This window comes from Myotis daubentonii, chromosome 2, assembly GCF_963259705.1.
Source record: "Myotis daubentonii chromosome 2, mMyoDau2.1, whole genome shotgun sequence".
Taxonomy (NCBI): Eukaryota; Metazoa; Chordata; class Mammalia; order Chiroptera; family Vespertilionidae; genus Myotis; species Myotis daubentonii.
This window is the reverse complement of record NC_081841.1, coordinates 133,930,725-133,943,754: the sequence shown is the minus strand read 5'-3', so window position 1 is coordinate 133,943,754 and position 13,030 is coordinate 133,930,725. Positions and strand designations below refer to the sequence as shown.

General features: G+C 47.6%; 1 pseudogene; it reads left to right on the top strand.

The window, feature by feature from the left end:
- LOC132225900 (actin-like protein 9) overlaps positions 1–13,030 on the top strand; it is a 97,979-nt pseudogene that overhangs the window by 39,947 nt on the left and 45,002 nt on the right.

Below are 13,030 nucleotides of genomic sequence, written 5' to 3'. Positions count from 1 at the left end.
AAACTTTATATGGAAGCAAAAAAAAAAAAAATAGCCTGAATAGGCAACAATCTTGAGAAAGAATAATAAAGTAGGAAGAATCACAATACCAGATATCAAATTATACTACAAAGCTACTGTGCTCAAAATAGCCTGGTACTGGCATAAGAACAGACATATAGACCAATGGAACAGAACAGAGAACCAGAAATCTACTCAAGCCACTATGCTCAATTAATATTTGACAAAGGAGGCAAGACAATGGAGTCAAGACAGTCTCTTCAATAAATGGTGTTGGAAAAATTGGACAGGTACAAAAAAAATGAAACTAGACACCAACTTACACCATCCACAAAAATAAACTCAAAATGGATAAAAGACTTAAATGTAAGTCTTTTATGAAACCATAAAAATCCTAGAAGAAAACATAGGCACCGAAATCTCAGACATCTCTCATAGCAATATGTTTGCTGATACATCTCATAGGGCAAGAGAAGCGAAGGAAAAATTTAACAAATGGGAATACATCAAAATAAAAAACTCTGCACAGCAAACATAACCATCAACAGAATGAAAAGGGATCCCACTCTATAGGATAACATATTTGCTAATGATACATCTGATAAGGGGTTTATTCCCAAAATATATAAAGAACTCATTCAACTTAACAAAAGGAAGATAAACAATCCAATTTAAAAAATGGCCAAAGGAATTAAACAGACTCTTCTTCAAAAAGGACATGCAGGTGGCCAATAGACATATGAAAAAATGCTCAAAGTAACTAATCATTAGAGAGATGCAAATTAAAACGACAATGAAGTATCACCTTACACCTGCCAAAATGGCTATCATCAACAAATCAACAAAAAAACATGCTAGCGAGAAAGTGGAGAAAAGGGAACCCTAGTACACTGCTGGTGGGAAGGCAGACTGGTGCAGCCATTGTGGAAAGCAGTGTGGAGTTTCCTCAAAAAATTAAAAATGGAACTGTCATTTGACCTAGTGATCCCACTTCTAGGAGTATATCATAAGACTCCCGAAACACCAATCAGAAAAAATATATGCACCGCTTTGTTAATAGCAGTGCTGTTTACAATAGATAAGATCTGGGAAAAGCCCAAGTGCCCATCAGTAGATGAGTTGATAAAAAAGAAGTGGTATATTTACACAATGGCATACTATCTATACTAATAAAAGGGTAATATGCTAATTAGACCGGACATGTTCTGGACATCCTTCTGGACAAAGCCTCAGCAGCTGAGATTAACCAAAGACCTTATATGCATATATGCATAATCCATGGGCACATACAATAGTGTAGTGAAGGCTTGAGGGGTAGGAGAGAGGTGGGTGGAAGTGGGTCATTGGGAGAAAAACAGGGGACATCTGTAATATTTTCAGTAATAAATATAAAAATAAAAAAGAAAAGTTATCTTTATCTTAGTGTTGGGAAAAAGTACAAAATAAAAAAGACATGTCGCCGAAACCGGTTTGGCTCAGTGGATAGAGCGTCGGCCTGCGGACTGGGGGGTCCTGGGTTCGATTCCGGTCAAGGGCATGTACCTGGGTTGCGGGCACATCCCCAGTGGGAGATGTGCAGGAGGCATCTGATCGATGTTTCTCTCTCATCGATGTTTCTAACTCTCTGTCTCTCTTCCTTCCTCTCTGTAAAAAATCAATAAAATATATTTTTAAAAAAAGACATGATTAATACAGCATTCCTATACTCTAGTGTTGTTTAGACTTCACATGAGATCACACAGTATTTATGTATCTGATCTATTTTACTCACCATAAGCTCTCAAGATGCAACCATGGTGTTGCAAATGGCAAGCTTTTCTTTTTATACACAGCCGAATAATGTTATATTGCATACGTACCATGTCATCTTTATCCATTCATCTATTAATAGACATTAAGGTTGTTTCCATAGCTTGGCTAATGTGATTTCTTCTATAGTTTTATGCTTTGATTGTGTGTGTGTATAATTTTTGTAAGTCTGAATTACTTTGTAATTTAAATTTTTGAAATACAAAATTTAATTTAGAAATAAAATGATTCCATCCTGTCGTTCCAGCTATACTGGTTTTTCCCTTTCATGTCCCAGATGTCTGCAAGGCCACAGACTATGCTGCTCAAAGTTGAGTCCATCAACCAGCAGCACCTCGGAGCTTGTGAGAAATGTAGATTCTCAGGGCTCCCCCTTCCCCGGACCTGCTAGATCAGAATTTCTCGGTGGGAACAGATCTATTTGTTTTAATAAGCTTTCCTGGAGATTCTCAATCACGTTTAAGCCTGAGGACCCGCTGGCCTGAGAGAACTGCCTCACAACCTCAGTCTCACTGTCCATTCTTTCTGATGATCAGGAGAAATTAAAAAGGTAAGAATTTTGAAGACTCAGATCAGTGTCTCCACTTGCTGCACATTAAGATATCCTGCGAGCTTTTAAAAATCACCAATGTTTGGTCTCCGCCTGCAGAGATGTGAATTTAATTGGTCTGGGGTATAGCCAGGACATGGACATTTTTAAAAATTCCTCCGATAATTCTAATTTGCAACGATAGTTGATAACTGAGCAAGAGAACAAAGATTTGCTAAAAGAAAGTAAAAGAAATTGGTGGTCTTGATCACCCCCTGCTGGCAAGAGGCTAAACAACTCATCTCCCAGAGACTTCAGAGAGGTAAAAGGAGGTGCTGCTGGCTTCCCATGACTTCATGGCACACATCTGAAGTCTAGTTGATGATGCCCTTCCAAGCAAAATGCTTGACTAAGTCCCTAATTCTGTTTCAAAGACCACACTATCTGTAATGTATGTAAGAGACCCTCAAAGAGCACTTACTCTGTGCCCTCCACTGACCTAAACACTTCACAAACAACCTGTCCTCACTCATAGCGGCCCTTTGAAGTCAGCACTATTATTACTTCCATTTTGCTAATGGGAAAACTGAAGCACAGAGAGGCTAGTAATTTGCATCAGCTATTAAGTGGAGGAGCTGGGGTTTAAACCACAGCAGCTGGCTCCAGATCTCCGATTTTAAACACATTGTTGTCTTGCTGCCTCCAAGTGTGATCTCTCTGCTGTGTTATCGGCAGTATCCCAGGATCTAGAACCTATTATGTGCCAGACACAATATCCTCATTTTATCCAAGACAAAATGGATTGTAGACCTCACAATTTCCCAGACCCACAGTCAGTTACTATAATATTTCTGAGATCTACATTCATATCCGGCTCTTGCCTCCATTCCCACTGTGACTTTGGACAAGTTACTTCACCTCTCTAAGCCTCTATTTCCCCATCAGAATACCCATTTCTAACTCATAAAGTTGCAGTGAGACTTCCCCATTCCAAGCTGTTATCTAACATCCTCAGACTTGCCATGATGATTATTTCAAGGGAAAATGTTTATTATTGTCTATAACCAATTTCTCCAAAATACTTTTTCATGGGGTTAAAGGTTCATCCTGCATATCTGTTGAATAAGGTGCAGTGCTGGGGGGCACCCCTTCTGCATACAGCTGGGTCACATCGGTACCAAAGGCTGGATCACATCAGTACCAAAGGCTGGGCCATGAGAACGGTCTATTCAATTTCATCTGAACTAGATGTGGCTGTCTAATATGCTGTTGCTTAAAGCTCCATTATAACCTCCTAATCATTAGGATGGCTACAGTTAAAATATATATATAAAATAGTAAGTGTTGATGAGGATGTGGAGAAAGGGGAAGCCTCTACATTGCTAGTGGGACTGTAAAATGGTATTGCTATTGTGGAAAATAGTGTGATGGGCCCTCAAAAAATTAAAAATAGAATTACTGTATGATCCAGCAATCTCACTTCTGGGTATATACCAAGAGAATTAAAAGCAGGGTCCTAAAGAGATATTTGTATATCCATGTTCACAGCAGCATTGTTCACAATAGCCACTAAGTGTAAGTAACCCAGTATCCATCAACAGATAAATGGATTAACACAACGTGGTCCATCCATACATTGGAATATTAATCAGTCTTTAAAAGGAAGGCTATTCTAACACCTGATACAACATGGATGAACCTTGAGAATGGACCTTGAGGACATTATGCAGAGTGAAATAAGTCATGCAAAGACAAATACTGTATTATCTCACTTATATATAAAATCTAAAAAAGCTTAAATAATAGAAACAGAGTAGAGTGGTGGTTACCAGGGCCTGGGGGTGGGGGAAGTAGGGAGATGTTTGTCAAAGGGTACAAACTTCCAGGTAGTTAATAGATGAATAACTTCTGAGAATCTAATGTGCAGCACAGTGATTATAGTTAACTAGAGGTACGGTGCATGGATTTGTGCACTGGTGGGGTCCCTCGGCCTGGCCTGTGCCCTCTCACAATCTAGAACCCCTCAGGGGATGTCAGATTGCTGGTTTTGGCCCAGTCCCTGCAGGCCAGGCCGAGGGACCCCACCAGTGCACGAATCTAAACTTAAGGTGATTATTATCTTGGAATGATAATGTGTGTCAAATCAACACATTATGTATGTATATAAATCATATCTCAACAAAGCCTGGGTGGGAATGTACCTGGACCTTCAATAAATAGCTGAGTAAAGAACATTTCCAAAAGTGGGCATTAAATAACACATAAAAAAGAATTCATTAATCTATATATATAAAAGCCTAAGTGACCAAATGACCGAATGACTGAATGACCGGTCGACTGGTCACTATGATGCACACTGACCACCAGGGAGCAGACGCTCAATGCAGGAGCTGCCCCCGGATGGTCAGTGCGCTCCCACAGCAGGAGCGCTGCTCAGCTGACCGACAGGCACCAGACGCCAGGATCATGGCTGGCGAACCTCTCCCACCTCCACAGCAGCACTACTGAGTGGCAGTGGCAGGTGTATTGGGGCCAGGATGAGTGAGAGCGGCCTGGACTGTGGGGATCAGGCTGAAACAAGCAGTCCAACATCCCCCGAGGGGGCCAGGATTGTGTGAGGGCTCGAACCAGGCTGAGGGACCCCACTGGTGCACAAATCTGTGCACCGGGCCTTTAGTTAATTTAATAAAAACTCAACCTTACTCTCTGGCCAGGATAGTAAATCCCTACACAACTAGTCAAACTTTCTCACTTCGCCTGCCTGTGTGACTCAGTTGGTTGAGCATTGTCCCATGCACCAAGAGGTCATTGGTTTGGTTCCTGGTCAGGGCATATGCCCCAGTTGAGGGCTCAATCCCCTACAGGACATGGAGGAGGCAGCAGATTAATGTTTCTCTCTCGGTGATATTTCTATCTCTCTCCCTCTCTCATCCTCTCCCTCTCTAAAATCAATCTATCAACAATCAATAAACTTTCTTACTTTGATATCCCCATGACACATTCAGGACTAGAGGATAAATCATAAAGGCTTCCAGGAGAAGGAAGTATCCCACTGAGATCTGAAGAGGCAAATTGCTACTCTACATGAATAGGTCTGTGAGACTGTTCCAGACAACTGGCAGAGCAGAAGAGTCAAAGAACCTGGTGTGGGGGTGTCTGACTCTCCTGGCCCCCACCCAGGCTGGCTTCTGTATCCTCCTGGAAACCAGAAAGCCACTCTAACCGACCACCACCCAATTCATATTCCAATGAGGCCTGTGACCAGCTCTCAATCACACACTATGAATAACTTCAAGCCAAGGCAGCAAGAGAAGGATTCCTGGGTCTTACTGGTCTGGAGTGGGGAACCAGGTCAGAGATCCTTGCTCTAGAGCCTTCTTTCCTCCTGCTTCTTCACATTTGGCACTTTGGAGGTGAATACAGTACGGACGAGTACCCTGGGAGCTTTCTGAGGTAGGGAGAGGCATCACCACGCCCCCACCACTGCCTTGTAAAGTCTTCTGAAGGGGACAGCAGGCAGGCTGATGCCACACACCAGCCTCCTCTCCTCTCTGTCTGTGCATGTCCCTGATCCAGCCTCAACTCTTTCTCCCCATACCTACACACCCCAAAGGAAAGGGGTCAGGTTGCCAGCAGCTCACCCAGCCATCTGCAGCCATAGATGCAAATCACATCCCCTCAGAACCCCAGAGCTCCCCAGGAGCCCCACAGCCCAGCCTGACCTCCAGCTCAAGTCTGGTGAATAAGGCTTTATAGCAGGATGCCTTCAGCCTGGTAGGTGACAAGTTGCCACCAATAACCGGCACAGTGGTCACTGACAGGGGCACAGGCACCTGTATGGTGGGCTTCATGGGGAAGGCCTGGCCCACCTATGCCATGGCCACCATTAGGCTGCCAGCCTAAGAAGCCAGCCACCACAGGGCAGCCAGTGCTGGAGAAGTTCATAGGCAAGGCCGCCCATGCTCTCCTGGAGCTGACTCTGGTGCAGGCGATAAGGAAAGACATTGTGGTGAACTGGAATGAGGCCGAGCTCATCTGGTGCCGCCTGCTGGATCACAACCTCCACGTAGCTACCCTGGACCACCTGCTGCTGTTCTCTCACTGCCCTTCAGCACCAACTGAGAGAGGTGGCCTTTGAGTTGCTGCGCTCACCCACCATACACATGGCTGTCCAGTTGCTGCTGCCCGTCTGTGCACACGGGCAGGTCAGCAGGCTGGTAGTCAACACGGGCCACAGGGTCACCTGCACAGTGCCTGTCTTTCAGGGCTGCCACCTGCCAAATGCCACCAAGAGTTTGGACCTCAAAAGCATCCACCTGAACACCTTCCTAGCTGAGATGCTGCTGGGCTCCGGCTTGCCTGGGGCAGCAGGACCTGGATATTGTGGAGAACATCAAGCGCCACTATTGCTATGTAGCCCCTGACTTCCAGAAGAGCAGGCCTGGACCCAGCTGGAATGCCGGCAGATCCAGAAACTGCCCGAGGAACAGTCAGTCACTTTGGGCTAGGAGCTGTTACAGTGCCCAGAGCTGCTGTTCAGCCTCTCAGAGATCCCATGGGCGTGTCCACCATGGCTAAGCATAGTCTTCTCAAGGTGCCCCCCTCCCCCAGGTGCAGGCGATGTGGCCCAGAAAAGGCTGCTCTGAGGAGGCTCCTCGCTCTTCATGGCCTTCCAGGGCCACTTCTGGGCCAAGCTGCTGTGCAGTCTGTCCTCAGAGGAGAACATGGTGGTGATGGCATAGCACACCTAGAACTTCAGTGTGGATCGGGGCTCCATACTGGCCTCATTGCCCAACTTCCAGTTCTGCTGGGTCCTTTGGGAGCAATACAAGGAGCAGGGACAGCAAATGCTACTGATGAGGGGTGAAGATTGTAGACAATAAAATTCTGCTACCCAGCTGGCTCTGTCCTGCCTTCTCCAAGAGCATGGTCTAGTCCAGTGATGGCGAACCTTTTGAGCTCGGCGTGTCAGCATTTTGAAAAACCCTAACTTAACTCTGGTGCCGTGTCACATATAGACATTTTTTGATATTTGCAACCATAGTAAAACAAAGATTTATATTTTTATATTTATTTTATACTAGAGGCCCGGTGCACAAAAATTTGTGCACTCAGGGGGAAGGGGGGTCCCTCATCCTGGCCTGTGCCCTCTCGCAGTCTGGGACCCCTCGGGAGATAACGGCCTGCTGGCTTAGGCCTGCTCCCGGGTGGCAGAGGGCAGGCCCAATCCCTAGGTGCAGCCCCTGGCCGGGCTCAGAGCAGGGCCGATTGGGGAGTTGGGGCGCCGCCCCCTGTCATGCACAGAGCAGGGCGGATCAGGAGGTTGTGATGCCACCCCCAGTCACACTCAGGGTAGGGCCAATTGGGGGGTTGGGGCACCACCCCCTGTCACACTCAAGGCAGGGTCAATGGGGAGGTTGCGGCACCACCCCCTGTCAAGCACAGAGCAGGGACAATCAGGGGGTTGGGGAGCTCCCCCCTGTCATGCACAGAGCAGGGCCCATCAGGAGGTTGAGGAGCTCCCCCTGTCACTCAGAGAGTAGGGCCAATAGGGGAGTTGGGGCACCGCCCTCTGTCACACACAGAGCAGGGTGGATCAGGGGGTTGGGGCGCCGCCCTCTATCACCCACAGAGCAGGGCCGATCAGGGGGTTGGGGCGCCTTCACCTGTCACGAACAGAGCAGGGCCGATAGGGACGTTGTGGCCCTGCCCCCCGTCACACACAGAGCAGGGCCCATGGGGAGGGGGGGTTGGGGCACCGCCCTCTAACACCCACAGAGCAGGGCCGATCAGGGGGTTGGGGCGCCACCACTCTCATACTCAGGTCAGGGCCAATGGGGAGGTTATGGCTCTACCCCTTCACACACAGAGCAGGGCCCATGGGGGGCAGAGGGGTTGGGGCCCCACCCCCTGTCACACACAGAGCCGCAGGGCGATCAGGGGGTTTGGGCTCTGCCCCCTGTCACGCTGATCCCGGTGCCAGGAGGCCTCGCGGTTCCGCTGATCCCGGTGCTGGGAGGCATATTACCCTTTTACTATATAGAATAGAGGCCTGGTGCATGGGTGGGGCTGGCTGGTTTGCCCTGAAGGGTGTCCTGGATCAGGGTGGGGGTCCCCACTGGGGTGCCTGGCCAGCCTGGGTGAGGGGATGATGGCTGTTTTCAGCTGGTCACACCCTCTTCAGGGTGGGGGTCCCCACTGGGGTGCCTGGCCAGTCTGGCTGAGGGGCTGAGGGCTGTTTTCAGGCTGGGACTGAAGCTCCCAACTGCTCCTGTTTTTCTTTTTCTTTTTTTTTATTCTGGGCCAGCTTTAGCTCTGAGGCCTCGGCTCTGAAAACAGGCTTCTGGCCTTTGTTTACCGTCTGTATTTGATACAATGTTGCGGTCCGACTGGCTGAAGCTCCGCTGAGTAAAGCAGGTTTCTGGGGGTTTTTTAGCTTCTTTATTCACAACATAGTTGCTGAGAGTTGCAGCTTAGAGGCCGGCAAGTCAGGCGCAGAACTTTGGAGTTCCCCGTCACTGAAGCAAGCAAGCCTCCCTGTTCGCATCAGCTGCCTGGCTGCCGGCCGCCATCTTGGCTGCCAGTTAATTTGCGTATCTCGGCCCTACTCTGTGAGTGACAGGGGGATTAGCCAATGGGAAGGGTAGCGGAGTGACACTAATTACCATGTTTCTCTTTTATTAGTGTAGATATTTAAATGCCATTTAACAAAGAAAAATCAACCAAAAAATGAGTTCGCATGTCACCTCTGACATGTGTGTCATAGGTTCGCCATCACTGGACTCTAGTACCCTCCTGGACCCACACAGACAAAGACCCCCTAACCCTGTCAAACCCATCTCCCATGGTCTGCCCCCTATCCCCTTAGGCAGTCTCAGCTTGGGATTTCACCCCCAAGACATGCCCAGATTTGGCCCCCTAATCTTACTCCCATGATCTGCTGCTTTTGATATAGTTCCCCAAGATTCCCCTGGGCTCTAAGGGCCCTAATTCACCCCCTTGCTATTCCTCAAGAACCCCCAACACATCCCCATAATCTGTTGCTCTCCAAGGAACCTGCACAGGGTGCCCCAACCCCACTCCCAGAATCTTTCCACAAGCGTTCCAACCCCTAGGTCCACTCTCATAATTTGATCCCTATTTCTAATTCACCAAACATGCCCCCTAGACCCACTTGCTAAAGCATCCTTGGTTATAAGCACCCCAAATCCACCCTCTGGTTGTTTTTTCATATTTGATTGCCCAAATTTCTCTGACACACTGGTGTTCTGAGCACCCCAAGACCCCCACAAATGCCACGCCCTCCCACATCCATCACAAAGCTCCATGTTCTGTTCCACAAGGGTCTCCCCTACAATGGTTTACTAAAAGATTTTCCAGTGTCCACACCCATCCCCCAACTCCACCCTCCCCACAAAATTTGTTCTTCCAGCATGATTTGTTCCCCCAGATTCCTTTTCACCCATGTGCTCCCACAATCCATCCCCAATCCATAGCCCCAAGGAGCACCATGTCTGAGACCCCAAACTCCCAGGATGACCCTCACTGCTCTCAGCCCACATCCTTGCCCTGCATCTGCCCTGGGTATACTCCTGCATGACCCCTTCCCAGTATACCTCCTGTCCCATGCCTCAGCCGCTCCTGAAGGCTCCAGCCCCCAGAACCATTCTGTGGTGACCCCACTAATGTCCTAGGTCATTTGCTATGTCTGACCCACAAAGAAAGTCTCCCAAGGTTGCCCCATGATGAACCCCCAGGACACCCTGAACCCACCTCAGAACCAGCCCCAGGCTCTATCCCATTAGTTGAGTCACCAATGGGCAATGATGTTCCCCAAGGCTGCCCAGCCCACCATGACCTGAGGTAGATACCTCAAGTGCGAGCTCTACCTAGAAACTGGCTCCCTCCTCCCCTAGCCCCCACACAGTCCCCAGGGGCCAATTGTCCTGGGCTGTTTCCCCATCTCCTTCCTTTCTGCCAGTAGTTCATGAGAAGTTTACTGCAGCTCCCCAGGCCTTGCTCAGCCTGTTTCTGCCACCCCACCCCAGGGGCTTTCTCTGGGATCTGCCCTGAGTATGAGGCCTCTCCTGCCCCATCCAGTCCCTGCAGAAGCCTGGAGTGGGAGTCCAACCTCTCATGACGGGAGACTGGGCATTCTCCCCACAGGTTGCCCTTGGTCTTTCTTAGATCACCTGGGCCCCTGCTGGAGGCAGGACCCTGTGCTTTCACACCACCATCCAGCCCAGCCCAGCCCAGCCCAGTGAACACCAGGACCCAGGTCAGCAGCCTGGACACATCCTCCCAGTTTATCAACAAAACAAGCACAAACTGCCAGAGTTTATTCATGTTCACACTGGGTCCTCTCCTCCCCCAGGACAAGGAATCATTCCTTCCTTCCTTCAACCAGTCAATAATTATTGAGCATATCTCTCCCTCGTCCTCTCACTCGCCTGCCAGCACTCTTCTTATGTAGGAATTTTCTGGAGGGGAAACATATATTTATGAAGCATTGAGCCCATGCCATCTGACCCCTTCATATACCATCAGACAATGGGGGTGGGTCAAGGGCCCTGGCCAAAATCTTCCATGTTGGACCCCGCCTTGCCTCACCTCCTCACAAGGCAAGCAACTTCAATCTGTAGAATCAGCAAGAACCCCCATATTAGATGATAGTGAGGGAAAACTTCTTATTCTTCCCACTAGGAGGCAGCAAGTCCAACCACAAGGAGCTGACAGTAGAATTCCATTTAGAACCACAATGACTGCAGCAAACCAGTCATCCCAGATTGCAGTTGAGATCCACCCCACACCAGTCTCAGAGCACTGCCAGCCACACACACACACACACACACACACACACACACACACACACGAGGGATGTGTGACAAGCTGAGTCTCCAATGCCACAGGAAGTGAGGGCTGTTGGATTGACTCTATTTTAGACCAGACCAAGGTTCTTCCCTGGGACATAGATTTCTATGTAACACTGTAGACATATGCCCCCCTTCCAATTGCATACTCACAAGAATGGTGAGCTCACTACCTCAAGTCTGTTAGAAATCGTACCTCCTCACAGAAGTCTTAAGATAAACTTCTGCACTCCCCACTTAGGTCTCTGACAGGCACCCTGGAGTCTGCTTTTTCCATGTCGACCAGGAGCTCCATTCTGACCTCACTGTGTGCCTTCCGGTCCTGCTGGGCCTGTGGGAGCAGTAGGAGGAGCAGGGGCCCCATATCGTATATCATAAGAGAATGGTTTAAGCCTTACTAAGGAGATGTGTGTGTGCCAAGGTGACAGGGGGTGAACTTTGAATGGTTAATTTTGTGTCAACTTGGCTAGGTGCCCAGATATTTAGTCAAACTAGATGTTTAGTCAGTCTAGATGTTGTGAAGGTACTTTTTAGATGAAATAGAACGAAGGTTGACTTCTGCCAGCAGACCACCTTTGGACTGGAACTGCATTTCTTCCTGGGGCTCCAGCTGGCCAGATTTTCAACCTGTTTACCTCCACAATCAGGTAGCCAATTTCTCAAAATAAATCTCCCCTTCTGTACATATGCATCTTGTTGCTTTTATGTCTCTGAAGAGCCCTTCCTGTCTCAGGACCTTTGCACCTGCTATTCCCTCTACTCAGAATACTCCTTCCCATCTCCCACCTTATCAAAGCTTGCACCTCTTCTCAATATGACACAAAGCTCAGATGCCATAAAAGGAATGATTAAAACAACTGATTCCATGTAAACATAAAAAACCCTGCAAGGTAAAAATCACCCTGAACAAAGTCAAGACAAATAATAATTTTAAAAATAAAGTAAATAGTATTTCTAAAATATGAACGACAGAGTAAACTGTAACTCATAACACAAAGTGATAGTGTTCATTATACAGAGGGGGCAAAGTAGGTTTATAGTTGTTTGTGTCGAAAATAATACAATGATTAATAAATAATAATTCAAGAATAAACCGTGGCCCTAACCGGTTTGGCTCAGTGGATAGAGCGTTGGCCTGTGGACTGAAGGGTCCCATGTTCGATTCCGGTCAGGGGCATGTACCTTGGTTGCGGGCACATCCCCAGTAGAGGGTGTGCAGGAGGCAGCTGATCGATGTTTCTAACTCTCTATCCCTCTCCCTTCCTCTCTGTAAAAAATCAATAAAATATATTTTTTTAAAAAAGAATAAACTGTTTCACGTACTCAAAACTGTAAACCTACTTTTGCCCAGCCCTGTATATACAGAGCCCTTGGAAACAATAAATATGAAAAATATTACAACAGTCCACGGAAAAGTTAGCAAACCTTAAGCTCATAAAGAAAAATGGTTCTTAGACACAGGAGAAGATTCTCAACCTAATAAGGGAAATTAACATTTAAACTATACTACAATACCGTTTTTTACCCCATCAGATTGGCAAAGATCTAAAGGTTTCATTAATACCCCATGATGGTGAGGTTGTGGGGGAACTGACACGCTCTTATTTGACAACAAAGGAGGAAATTGATGTGTCCCCTATGCAGGACAAGTTGCAATATATACTTTAATGACAAATGCACATGCCTTCTGACCCAGCTACCACACTTCCAGGAACTTCTGCAGATATAATCACTCACATGAGAAATGCCGTGAGTGCAGCTATCCAGTGTCCACTGCAGCACACACAGCAATGCTAGGTGCTTCCAGAGCTACGTGAAGATC